Genomic DNA, 13247 nt, shown 5'->3' on the forward strand with positions numbered 1-13247 from the left:
AAAATTCCCCTTTTCCCCAGGGCCTTGGGGGGGGGGGGGGGGGGGGAATCATCCAGCTTCCTTTTCCACTCCCTGCGATGCTATCAGCCATCTACAACATCAGCTTAAGTGAATAGGTAGGCACAGCATAGATGCTATGGTAGAGAGCTTTCTTCCCTATGTTTGTAAATCAAGAACTGATTGAATAAGCAAATCATGGGAAAAAAAAATTATCATCTGATCAACTTTAGTAGAATGCATAACTTGTCACTGGGGTGGGATTTCCTGATCTTTACAACCAGAAGTGACAGCAAATGTTTATATCTATAGAATGTCCAGAGAGTTAATTCATGCTAAAAAAAATTAAAAATAATTAAGAAATGGAAAAGAGATTTAAATTTGCATTACAAGGTCTCAGTCTCCAATTGGGGCTAGAAGTCAGGTGGTATAATATCCAAAATCCACACTGACTTTTATCTGCCTCAGCATGATGAAAGGGTTTTCCCTTTCATTTCCTTCTACAGTTGGTAATGTGTTGAATGATGGATGTAAAAGAAGTTGGAGATTTTCAGAAGTTTGGGTTCAGGAGCACAAATCACACAGTAGCAAAGAGATTTAGGAGCAAACTGACTGTCATTCTTGAAAAACTCTTTCCTTTGTTTATCCTTTGTGGAGCAAGGTCTCTCACTTTGCTTTTATTGTTACTGTTTTATCTTGAAGCACAATTCTTTTTGAAGCTTAAATAGTTTTGAAAAGGCAGACTGTCAAGAGTTAGGAATAGATTTTCCAGGTACAGTTATGCCATTAACAAACCTTGTAAGGACAGGTTTCTAAAACTTTCAGTGGATCCAAATGGCAGTAAACAATGGCATGGAAGGAAAAGAGCAATTAACTGGGGAAATTCAGGGAATGGATTCTTATTTACAAGCTACATTCTTAGGCCCTCAGTCCAGATGCCAGCCTTCTTTGCTTTCAAATAGTCCAGTCACTGGAACTCTATCCAGCCAAAACCATAACAGATCTTAACTCTGAAGAAACTGAGAAAGATACCACAGCACAAAATGTGAACACATAGCACTACTTTACTTCCATTGCCAGCTTTCTTGGTTAGTTTGTGTCTGAACGTGATCCAATTCTAGTCCACAAGAAATCAAATCATTATGGAAATGCAAAAATAGCCCATAGAAAATGCATAAAGATATAGATTTTATTTTAAATCTCATTGTTATTCCATATGCTCAATGTACTATTTTGTAGCTCTGCAAATCCTGAGTATGTCATGACAGACCTAGCCCTCTCAGAACTGTGCCACTGTAAGAAGGTAAAATAGTGCCTCCATCATTAAGTATGCAAGAATCTTTCACCTCTACCATGCTGTCATCAGTTAATTTTGCCATCTGCAATGCCACTCTGCTTACAGAAAACTGAGATGTTACATAAAAGAAGAAAAAGTTAAAGCTTATCTTCCAGAGAATCAAAAGATGCAGGATTTCAAACTATCTGCTGACTGACAGGATATCTGATACCTTTCTTCCTACTGGTGCCTATAGTTAAAGGCTATATTCTTTTAAGCACATCTTATTAAACACTTGGAGATAGAGGAAGGTCTACTGAGAGTTGATTACAGGTGTACATTGAATTGAGGACAATTTGTCCTCTCAATTCTCTTAACACCTTTTTCCAGTACTTTAAAAAATATTGTTTTATTTCTATGTAATATATAATTCTCAGAATTTTGTGGTGACTATTTAATCTCTCTCCAGAAGTTTTTCCTAAATCTTGAGTGTTTTTAAGACAAATACACTTACAGTGAGAGCACCATGTATTTAGTTGGAAAACTCCTTGTTACAGAAGCAAGATTAATCAAAAACTCAATTACATCTACAGATTAATGCCTTTAAACTAAAGGGGGGTAGATTTAGACTAGATATAAGGAAGAAATTTTTTATGCTGAGGGTGGTGAAGCACTGGAACTGGTTGCCCAGAGAGGTGGTGGATGCCCCATCCCTGGAAACATTCCAGGTCAGGTTGGACGGGGCTCTGAGCAACCTGATTTGGTTGAAGATGTCCCTGCTCACAGCAGGGGGGTTGGACTAGATGACCTTTAAAGGTCCATTCCAACCCAAACTATTCTATGATTCTATGATTAAGATGAAATCAGAGTGCTTTAATTCTTCAGACGTTGATGGAGGTACTTACTAGTTTGTCTGTCTTTTGTTTACTGTAAGCATTACATTTCACTCTGCATTCGTTTTTGGGTTTGGGTTTGGTTTTTTTTAATATTGTATTTGCTTGTCTTACACGCAAGGGGCCAGAGCAGCAACACCCAAGACCTGGAACCATCATATGTACCAGGGCAACAGTTCAGTAACAGGAGTCAAAACAGAAACTAAGGATCAAGAAAAGCAGCTGGAGCCAGGGTAAAAGGAAGTAAAAACCTAGATGAAAGCAACAGCACTAGCATCTAATTTTTGACTAACCAAGGAGCAACTGTTAATTGTGTTAGATGGAGCTATCTCTCTTAACAACTCAGAGTGCCTGTGTTTATAAGGGTCTGCCTGAAAGGGGTTGCTTATATGGCATTTTACAGAGGAAAGAGAGCCAGACTCTTCTCGGAGGTGCACAGCAACAGGACAAGAGGCAAGTTGGAGATTCCAACTAGAAAATTCCAATTAGATCTAAGGAAATTTTTATTTATTTATTTTAACCATGAGAGTGGTCAAATACTGCAGGATCTCCATCCCTGGAGGTTTCAAGACAAATACCTGCACAACTTGATCTTATTAGATCTGTTTGAGCAGGTGGGTGGACTAGAAGACCTTTGGATGTACCTTCCAAACCAAATTATTCTATGATTCTAAAACAGAGCATACTTATAGCAAAAACACTAGCGATAATAAAAATATACCATAAGCAAGAATGAAATATTTACCCCAAGATCTAAAATATGCATTCAGGAAAAGATATCTGTAAATCACCAGCAGCAGCATCTGATGAATCCCACTAATACTGCAGCTCGCTCTCATAAGGGGAAAAAAATAATCCCGGTTACTACCAGAAGACTTGTATGTGAGCCACACTTTATTGCCTTGTGGTCCCTTTTCAATTTCTGTTTGTGAGAATGTGGATGCCTCAGCTCAGTCCTCATAATTTGATAGCATTCCTGTATCAATAACACTTGCCTCCTCTTGTTTGGCTTTGGTTAAGCTTCCTCTAATACAACTCAGAAATGGTAATCAAGGACGTGAGACAGCCACAATATCCAAATTAATATTAATTCCTTATAAATCTTAGTAAAAGCAGCTTCTCCACTTGTTTCACACACTTTCAGGAGGAGAAACCTAAGAACCTTTTGGTGCCTCTACAGATTACCCAGCAGCAGCAAGTACAGAGAATACCAATACCTCAAACTTTAAGACAGTTGCATTATTCTGATACAGTAACTAAAGACATTATTCCAATTCTGTGTAAAGCCCTCCCCTGAAGCCTGGACTGGTTCAGCATATTCTTTAGTTATCAAACACCATTTGTGTTGCAATGCATTGTTATTTCTGTTAAGTGAAATAATCCCCAGAGAATGCGGATTTATCTTCTAAGGTAATAACCAGATGGTTCCCCATTCTTGAATTAAATTTGGCTAAATAATTTCTACACTTGAAGTGTTTTGGTTGGATCATGAAGGACCATGTCCCTTGCTCACTTCCTCATCTCCCTTTATTTTATGTAGAAAAGGCTTCAAAACACTCACTAAAAATCAGAAGCCAGAATTAAAATTATTCACACACCATTTCCCCTTAATTTCTACATGGGATTGTATTAGCTCATGTCCCTAGAACAGAGAAGGTAAAAACAACTGATCCTCAAGGGGTTTGAGTTCATAGGGAATTTTATTACTATTCTTTGATATTGTGCAGCTTAATAATAAAAATAAAACTGAGGTAAACACAAAGCTATTCAGAGCTTGAACTTATTATTCAGAGAAACGGATGTTTCCAATGTCTGCAGAGAATTTCAAGGCAAATCAATAAGCTACAAATGCAGAGTTCCCTTAAGACCTTGCCTTGGATTCATGGACAATATGTCACTGAACAATGTTTCAACTGAAATATTTCAGGTTTTACAAAACAGCATTTTCTGTTGATTTTTTTGATTGAGAAATTTTCAACCAGTTTGAACTGAAAGCACTCTTTCTGAACATATTACCTACCCATTGTGCAAGTAAAATATGCAAGAAACTGCTGACTCAATATTCTCCACATTTGTGACATTAGATTGTAATCTCCCTTCTCCAAGTCCATATAAAATGTCACTTATTAGGCATTAAGCCTTTAAAAGCCAGTATTTTGGCTAAATTTGTAAGAATCTAATATGCTGTTTGTATAGTAATTAAGAGAATACTGAAAAGACAACTAGATGGGAAGTGTTTCTCACACTTCAATATGGATATTGACGTTAACAGATTTAGTCACAGGCAAATTTTTGTTCAGTATCAACTAAGTCTTGGCAGCCCACGAAAAAATAAACACCACCTATATAACACCAACTGAGCAGCAAAAACAATTATGTTAAGGCTTATAGTTTCAAAATTGCTTGTGAAGAGAAGAAGGAAATCAAGCCAAATTGATGAAGGCTAGGTAAAATGTCAGTCATTTACAGGTGGAATCACCTCCTCATACCTCTGTTTTATGACAATGTATAGTTGGCTTAAAACAGGCAATATATTCTATAACATTAGTTTCTCCCCTTTGAGGAGAAGCTCTGCTGGTTTATGATAGGGAAGTACTGCTGTAAAAGGGATCACTAAGCTGGGAAAAAATTTAAAAAGAAACAATATGAGTGTGGATAGATTTATTAAATGATGGAAAGCCACCAGTGTTACCATTGTCTAGTGTTCTGCTGTAGGAGTCAGGGGGATTTGATGTATATATATCTACACATTACCATTTTTATTTTCTTCTGCAGCAAGTTGCCATTTTTGTGAAAAGAGAAATTACTGTCAGCTTCCATTCAGCAAAGACAGCTTCTTTGTCTGCTGTCTTATAAAAGTGTCACCATTAGGCTCTTCCAGATCTGTCTCCTTGTTTCATTAGATTTGACACGCATTCTTCTCTGAAGTCAGAGGTTAAAAGGCTTTTGAAATCCATCGATTTCTTCCCCCTCCCCATCCCATTCTTGATTGCTGCCTGTCTCCTATGGACAGCTGAAGGCTCTATCAAGGTGCTGCTATTCTCCCTTTTGCCCCTTAGTACAAATGAACCCAAACTGAGCTTCTACATCATACTGATGTCACGGGCTCATACTTCCAGACTCCTAAATAAACTGCATCTGGCTTGGCAGCTGTGTTTGTCAGGGCAACAAACATAGGATGCCCTAGAGCTTCACATACTATTTACCTTAGATAGTATCATTCATGTGGAGATTGTGGCTTGTTGCTCTTCACAAAGCAACCAACCAAAAAGACTGTGGTTATCATTTGTTGGCTTCAAACGCAACCCGAATTTTATGCTACACTCTGGAACATTACAACAGTTCTACTTCCCTGTGGAAGCATGCGGGGTTTTTACCAATCCAGTACAAGAAGATCCACACAAACACATGTTGTTAAATTTAAAAGGGATAATAGTACAAAATTAATGTGAAAGTTTGAGTACCTGGCTAAAAGAGCTTGAACTTTAAAAGCCAGTATCATAATAGAAGTACAAAGCAGCCCTGAAGTAGGCAGTTGTACTAAGGACTGTTCAGTAGGCTTATTCTAAAGCAACTTGTGCATGGATTCAAGCCCACATTTGTATAAAAATTTAAATTTCACTTCATCTAATTAGTAGCATACTTTTGAAGGAAGGAATATACTCATTTTTGACCATGAGATATGTGTCTGTGCCAAAATTTTAGCAGTGCCCGACTTTTTTTGAAAGGAGGGTTCACTCACTTATTGCAAGGAGAGCAAGCTGGGCTTTCTGCTTGCAGAGAAGCAGTAGGAAGAAAGGGAGAAACTGAGTGTGCGAAAACTTTTACGCTGAGGGCGGTGAAACACTGGCACAGGTTGCCCAGAGAGGTGGTGGATGCCTCATCCCTGGAAACATTCAAGGTCAGGTTGGACGGGGCTCTGAGCAACCTGATCTAGTTGAAGATGTCCCTGCCCACAGCAGGGGGGTTGGACTAGATGACCTCTAGAGGTCCCTTCCAACCCAAACTATTCTATGATTCTATGATAATTAGTCTGACCTACAGTCCACTCTCACAAACTGCAGGTGTAGAAGTAAAGTATGTGCAGAGTGCTATAGAGGGAAATAAATAGATCTCCTACTGCCATGCAACTTACCTTTCTTCTGTGCAGGGTCCCATTTCAGGAAGAAAAAAGTAGTGGGTTTTGCTCTGGAATTTTTTTCAATTAAGGACAGGCACTATTTCATGGATGTACTCATAGCTGTAGCTTAGAATAGGTGTATCCTCAGCTGCTAAGACATCAGTTCATTCATTTTGTCATATCTTCTTCCCAATTCTCTCCCCATGAAGAGGAGGCAGCGATAACACTTTGAGGTCTGGCATGATACCCCAAGATTCCACCTCCTACTTTTTCTTTATGTGCTGAGTTTTGTTTGGTTTTGTTTTTACAGTGTTCTTTGATGTGTAGCAAGATTGGTGTTTTCTGTTATTGAAATATTTGCTTAACTGAGCCCTCGCAATTTTTTCACTAACTTTCAGATGGACTTGTATGTGTCCATCTGAAAGCATGACTACTGCTTGAGTAAATAATTAACATTATCTTTATCATTTAACTGTGTAAACTAGTCTTCCCAACTCCGCACTGTTTGCGATGTCCTACAGGATAGTAGAGGTAGAAGCAAGATCATTTTAGCTATTCTGTCTTGTCCTTAATAACTCTAGTCCAATGCATCCCTCTCATAGAAGTAAGCTGTATAAACTCAAAGCCTTTTTTTTGGTGAGACTTAAGAGACAGTCCAACAATGATGATGTTCTTAGTCTCCTTGAACTCAGGAAAAGCTAGAAGTACTTCAGAAGGTAAAATTATCACTCAGCGAAAGAGAGAAGGGATCAAATACAGCCTCAGGAATGAGGGTGATCAAACACACGACAGAAGAACCATAGCTGTAACATGAGGCAACAGGCCACAGATCACATTATCAGAACATTACAGACTTCCTTCGCATGAAGGGGGTAAAGTCCTTTGAACAGAAGAGTCCTTAAATTTAAAAACCAAACATGAACACGGTGTTCCCAAATCTAGTCTCTGTCCTCCTCCTTGCTTTCTTATCTTTTATATCCTGTCTTATATCAAGATCCAACTCACACGCTCCTCTTCCTGGGCTTACCTTTCACATGATCTGGAACTTGTATTTAGTGTCCACTTAGGCAAGCCAGCAATTTGTGTAAGTGTCCCCACACATGCTTCTCTGAAACCATAACCCCTCCTGCTTCAGACCACCATCAGCCCTGTGCCATTACAAGAATCACTTTACACAGAGGATATGTAAAGGATAATGTTCATCCTTAAATCTCTTCATTATCAGTTATGATGAGATATGCAAGATGGAAAAAGGTTTTGAAACACATTTTTCGCAAAGACAGGTGGAGCTGTCATTCCATTTCATGCACTGATTTAGCTCATAGTCATTCCTATCCTCCCAAAGTGCACAAATCTTGGTGTTTTGGACCTCTGACTGCAGGGACCTGGGTATGCTCTTCAGGAAAAATTCCCATGCCAAAAAGTCAAAAGAAATAATAAAAGTATAAGGAAAAATCAATTATAAGAATGCTCTGAAAGATGATAAAGTTATAGACATTCTAGCAGCTTGAGACTTTATGACTCAATAAAGGTTCAAGTATGTTATCTACAGTTTATGGCTATTATAGTTGTTATTTACATATTTACTTCATTGCATGCATTTTAGCTGTTATACCCATACTACAGTAAGACACGGGAATCCCCATTGTGGGCCACAACTGTCTGCTATATGCAAAAGACAAAATTAAGGAAAATCCCTTCCTCAAACATCAAAAGTTACCTTAGCATATCTGAACAAATACATCCTCCCAGTTAAGTTTTGCCCAGCTCCTTCCCTTCCTGCCTTCTCATGGATGTCAGTGTCAAAATTCCCATATTCCTAAACAACTGAAGGATGTAGACTCAACATAGGCCAATTTGTTAGGGCCTATTCCAACAGCTGGTTGCCCTCTAAGTATTATCACTAATAAATATCATCTAGGGCAATTCTATATTAGGTTTTATTGTTCCCGTTATCTTCAGTGGGCTGCAACCACTGTTGATACCAGAAGAAAAAAACCCCAAACTCCCTCCCCTTCTGGTCTTCACACTGTTGTCATAGTTTATAACTAATTCATAAGGGAACTCAGCACTAACAATCTGTGTGTGCATGTTTGTGTGTGTGTTTCTCTCTGCGTAGGGTGGAAAAGCAATTTAGATGTGAGAGATAGCGTAAACTTACTTGTCATTGTACACAAAAATATTTTCAGCTTGTCTGCCTGCAAATAGATCCTAAATAATACAATTCATTCTGAATGACCGATTTTGGGAATCCTGCTCATAAATCCTAAACTTGACATTTTAAAATCAGATTTTCTTTTCATTTTTAAGCAATGAAATGACTTCTCCATCTTGACATGATTTATCGTTTTCTGGATGAACCATCTAACTAAACTGGCCAAAACCTCTAGCTGCAAGGACTCATTATACATTATCTCATCGCTCTCTACAACTACACAGGCTGCCCAGGGAAGTGGTGGAGTCCCCATCCCTGGAGGTATTTAAAAGACGAGTAGATGAGGCTCTCAGGGACATGGTTTAGTGGGCATGGTGGTGGTGGGTTGATGTTTGGACTTGATGATCTTAGAGGTCTCTTCCAACCTTAATGATTCTATGATTCTATGATCATCCTCTATTTACAGCATGCGTCCTATTCTTTCATATTTGTCTTAAAGGAAACATAAACATATACTTATTTTAAACATAATAGGTTGATTCCTTTAAGATTCTCATTCCTTTCAATAAGCTGCATACAAAAGGTGCTACATAATACATAACTGAGTGCATATGGGCGTATGGAGATTTTTACATCTTCCTGTAGTCCATATCAACTTGAGGAAGACAATGACTAATTTAACTTTTGTTTACATATCATAGCCTGTGTGAAAACAGTTGTTCTGCCTGACCTGTTCCCATAGGATGTATCTCATCACAGAGTGATTTGCACCCTCACTGCAAGTCTCAACAAAATCATTGCATTATACGCAGATTTGGAGATTTTTTTTTCCTACAGAAAACACAATGTTACTCCCTTTACAGCCATTCTGAAAAAATACACAAAGGATGACTTAAGCTTATATGGGTACATACATGCATCGCTTAAAAGTGTCACCATGCCTAAACTCCATGGAATTCTAGAACTTCCTGGTTTTATCAACTCTATTCCTGAGCATCTGCTACTGTTACAGAAGTCTTTAATCAAAAAGTGTATTGGAGCCAAGTAAATTATATAAAATAATAAATCCCATCATAGCCAGAGCAGAAAAAACTTGCCTCAAGAAATACTTTAAGAAACTTTGCACATATAGGTCACTACATTATTAAAGGGAAAAGCAAAGTACTGTGGCACTGAAGGCTGAATCCACATTTTCAATATGAAATTTATTTTCCGGAAGTTTATAATTTGGCCATGAAAAACTCCTTCGGGGCGAATTTTTACTATGGAGACTTAGCTGAAACTCAGGTTCTCTCTGAAAGTCTAAGATCCAGTTCAGACATTAAGAAGATTAGTAGAAATTACAGAAATAATATATTTCTCAACTGAAATTCCGTAACAAAATCAGTTGCAGCAGGTAGGCAACTGATAAAATTTTCAGTGTGTCATTTTTCCAGATTCATTCTCAGATTACCTGTAATTGCCACATACACTTATGCAAACATAACTCTAGACTGGGAAAACACAGTGCCCATGGGCCCACCACACTATCCGATTTTCACAATCATACATTTGAAAATGCAAGTTTTTGAGAAAGCTATATACATTTCCGTGGCTATAAAACACATCTACCAATCTTGCAACCAAAAGACCTGAATTTTAAAAACTTTCAAATGTATAAAGACTTGCATGATCCCAGACCTGCCTCCAAATAGCAGACTTCAGAAGGGTGGACCAAACAGTCTGCCATGGACACTTACCATTTCTTTTGAAACAACCTGAAATTTTTAAGTAAACCTGAAAGAACATGAGACCAAATAGACAAGTGGGATGACATTTTCTGCATTTCTGGTTGCGGATTTGGTGGGTGGTGGCTTTTTTTTTTTCTTTTTTCTACTGGTCTCAGTGTTAGTTTTGTAGGGTAGATACAAAATCAAGGACTCCAAAACCAGACTCATGTTCAATGCAAAATGCTCAAACCAAGCCTCTCTCCCAGACACACAGAACCCTCTCTTCACCTGTGGGACCAAACTGAAGAGCTGAAGATTTCCTCCTTCAGACTCACACACAGTATTCTGTTACTTGAAACCTCATTAACTTTAGGACAAAATGCAGACATAAAATGCAAAAATATCTGAATACAATTTTTCTGTGCATAATTTGTCCCAGCATATACTAGACCACAGGTTGGATGGTCTTAAATGTGGCAGAAAAGGCATTTTGCCATTCTTCTTTCAAAATGAAGAAAAAAAAAAAATGTTGACAATACTGTCTTTCCTGAATATGAGGTACATGAATGCTATGAAACTGTACATTTTTTAGGTTGCCTGCAAGGTGGTTCCTGCCTCTTGCAGAGGAACTAATTTAGTTCCAGTAAAATAAACTAAGAATTCTTGAAGGACAGTAGTAACGTTAAGGATATTAAGGGCTGGATTCTACCCAAATGCTAAGGCCTGAACTGCATATTTAAAGGCTATATGGGGCTATTTGGTTGGTCAGAGCAATAGAGTGTTTCTGCTTTAAAAGCCATCTAGGCTTCCTCTCCAGTAGTAATTTATCAGCAGTCTGACACACCTTTGTGCTTCTTTGGTCAATTTTGCCAGTCTTGTACCTGTGCAAATCATACCATCTTGTACCATCTCACAAACCACTGCAAACTAAACAGAACCTAGAAGCCCAGACCTGAAATTGCTGTGATGCTGTACAATGATTATAAAACCTCTTTGTCATTAAAATTTCTGTCATTAAGTCACACTTTAAAAAAATACTACAAAAAAAAATACGCTATTCATTTCATTTTGGATCTAATCGGTGTTATTGCCTACAAATACTAACAGAAACAGGAACATAGCTTCTTGTGAACTTAAATTAGTAAGCTATTTAAGTCAGATAGAATATTTCTTACAAAATTTCCCTCCAATGTGTGTGTCAGGGATTAGACAGAAAAGAAAACAAACCATGTGATAAAACCTGAGACAACAGACCTCAGGCTGTTTTCACTGTCTTCACTGTCTGAACATCCAACCTACCTGTACTTTTTTATCTAGTGCTCAGATATGTTACCCTAAAAAATAAGTACCAGTTTTGCTGTTTGTGGAATGAATGCCTAGATATCTTTAACAGCAATTTATTTATAAGTGAAGATAGACCAGGAAATAAAAGGCCTGAAGGGCCAAAATGAAGTATAAAATGCCTAACTCTGTATTCCAGTGAGAATGGGACTTCCTTGGCAGTGTCCTGGTTTCTAACTTCGGCTCCCTATGCTGTCTTAGCATGCAATCCAATTAATTCTAAGTGAAAAATGTTTAAGCAGCCCTTGAAATCCATAAAAACATCATCCACTCCCTTACTCTTTCAGCTTTATAGCTATCAACAGTATTTTCATGCACTTTCCAAATTTTAATTGGGTTCTGTAACATGAGGAATAAATTTTTGCCCTCTCTTAGGCTATTTGCAGAATGATCCATTAGCTTCAGTGGGCACTCATAACTAATATTACTAAACCAGAAAAAATCCACTCAACCCTCACTCAGTATACCTGAAAACAACAGTTATTGCTTCAGAATACCACTGGCTAAAGTGAAATTCTGCTTTTGTTAAAGCAATATTTCATCTTCTGTTTTTGCAGCTTATCACATTGATGAGCTGCCACACAAATCCAACTAGTTTCTCTAACTCTAGCAGCTATTATTGCCTATGGAGAATGTTACCAAACACAGAGACATACCTATTTCTTCACCACAGTCACTTAACAGAACATACGTATCTAATTGCCTGTTTATTTGTGTGAAAAATCTAGTGGCTCCTATGGTTGACATGGGCACAGTGCAGTGGCAAACTCAGGCCAACATGATAGATGCTAGAAAGTATGAAGATTGGTTTCTGAGAATTGTTAAATTCTCTGGGGACTCCTTTCCCTAATTTAAATAGATTACACATCTTTTAGAGCTTCTCAAAGGTAGCAAATTATTATTGTGTGATTATAACATATCAATGCATAAACATTAGCTCGAAAACTAGATTGAAGTAGTTCATATTCATATTAATCTCCAGGTGACACATTTTCTGTTGCTCTAACAATTCCGATCTGCTGGAGCGATGGTGGCACCCTGTGGCTAGAAAGCTATGCCTAAAAGCTGTCTGCTGCGTAGCTCTTTTGCTGCACAGTTCTCGCTTTTCCTATAATACTTAAAATGATGTTATGAATTACCAGATACAGCAGACGAAAGAAACACCGAGTTTCATTACATACCGATACGTCAAATGTTCTACTTAGTCATCTTTAACTTGGTTTCCAAGAACAGGTAGGGTAGACCGTAGTCTTGAAGCAGCAAGTACTCAGGCCCCAGAGAATCTCTGAAGAGACCAGCAGGTGTTCAGAGCCTTACAACCCACTCCCAGTCCGTCATAAGACGTTGAGGCAAGGTTCACCTACACAGCACCCGGCACCAGAAGATTAAGCTGCATGCCAGGGCTTCCCAAATATTACTGAAGTACCAAAAAATGATTAGTCTTGTCAAGGAACTTTCGTCGTCGACTGTGCATTGGGTGTGGGTGGCAAGGTGTTGGCAGTGGGGGGCTGCAGGGAAGCCCTCTGTGAGGAGAGGCCGGGGCCGCCCTGGGCGGGACAAGCCTTTCCCAGCCGTTTCTGTGGCAGGGCAGAGCTGAGCCCCTCAGAGGAGCCAGTGGCGCCTCTGGGAAAACGTATGGAAGAAAGGGCCAAAGCGAGGGGTGAGGAAGCCAAGGAGGGAAGCTGGGCCTTGGGAAAAATAGTGGTTCCCCATTAGATGGGTATTGGCCAAAAGGAACGTTCTTCGATAGAAGTAC

Source organism: Aptenodytes forsteri, unplaced genomic scaffold (genome assembly GCF_000699145.1).
Source record: "Aptenodytes forsteri isolate BGI_AS27 unplaced genomic scaffold, ASM69914v1 Scaffold382, whole genome shotgun sequence".
Taxonomy (NCBI): domain Eukaryota; kingdom Metazoa; phylum Chordata; class Aves; order Sphenisciformes; family Spheniscidae; genus Aptenodytes; species Aptenodytes forsteri.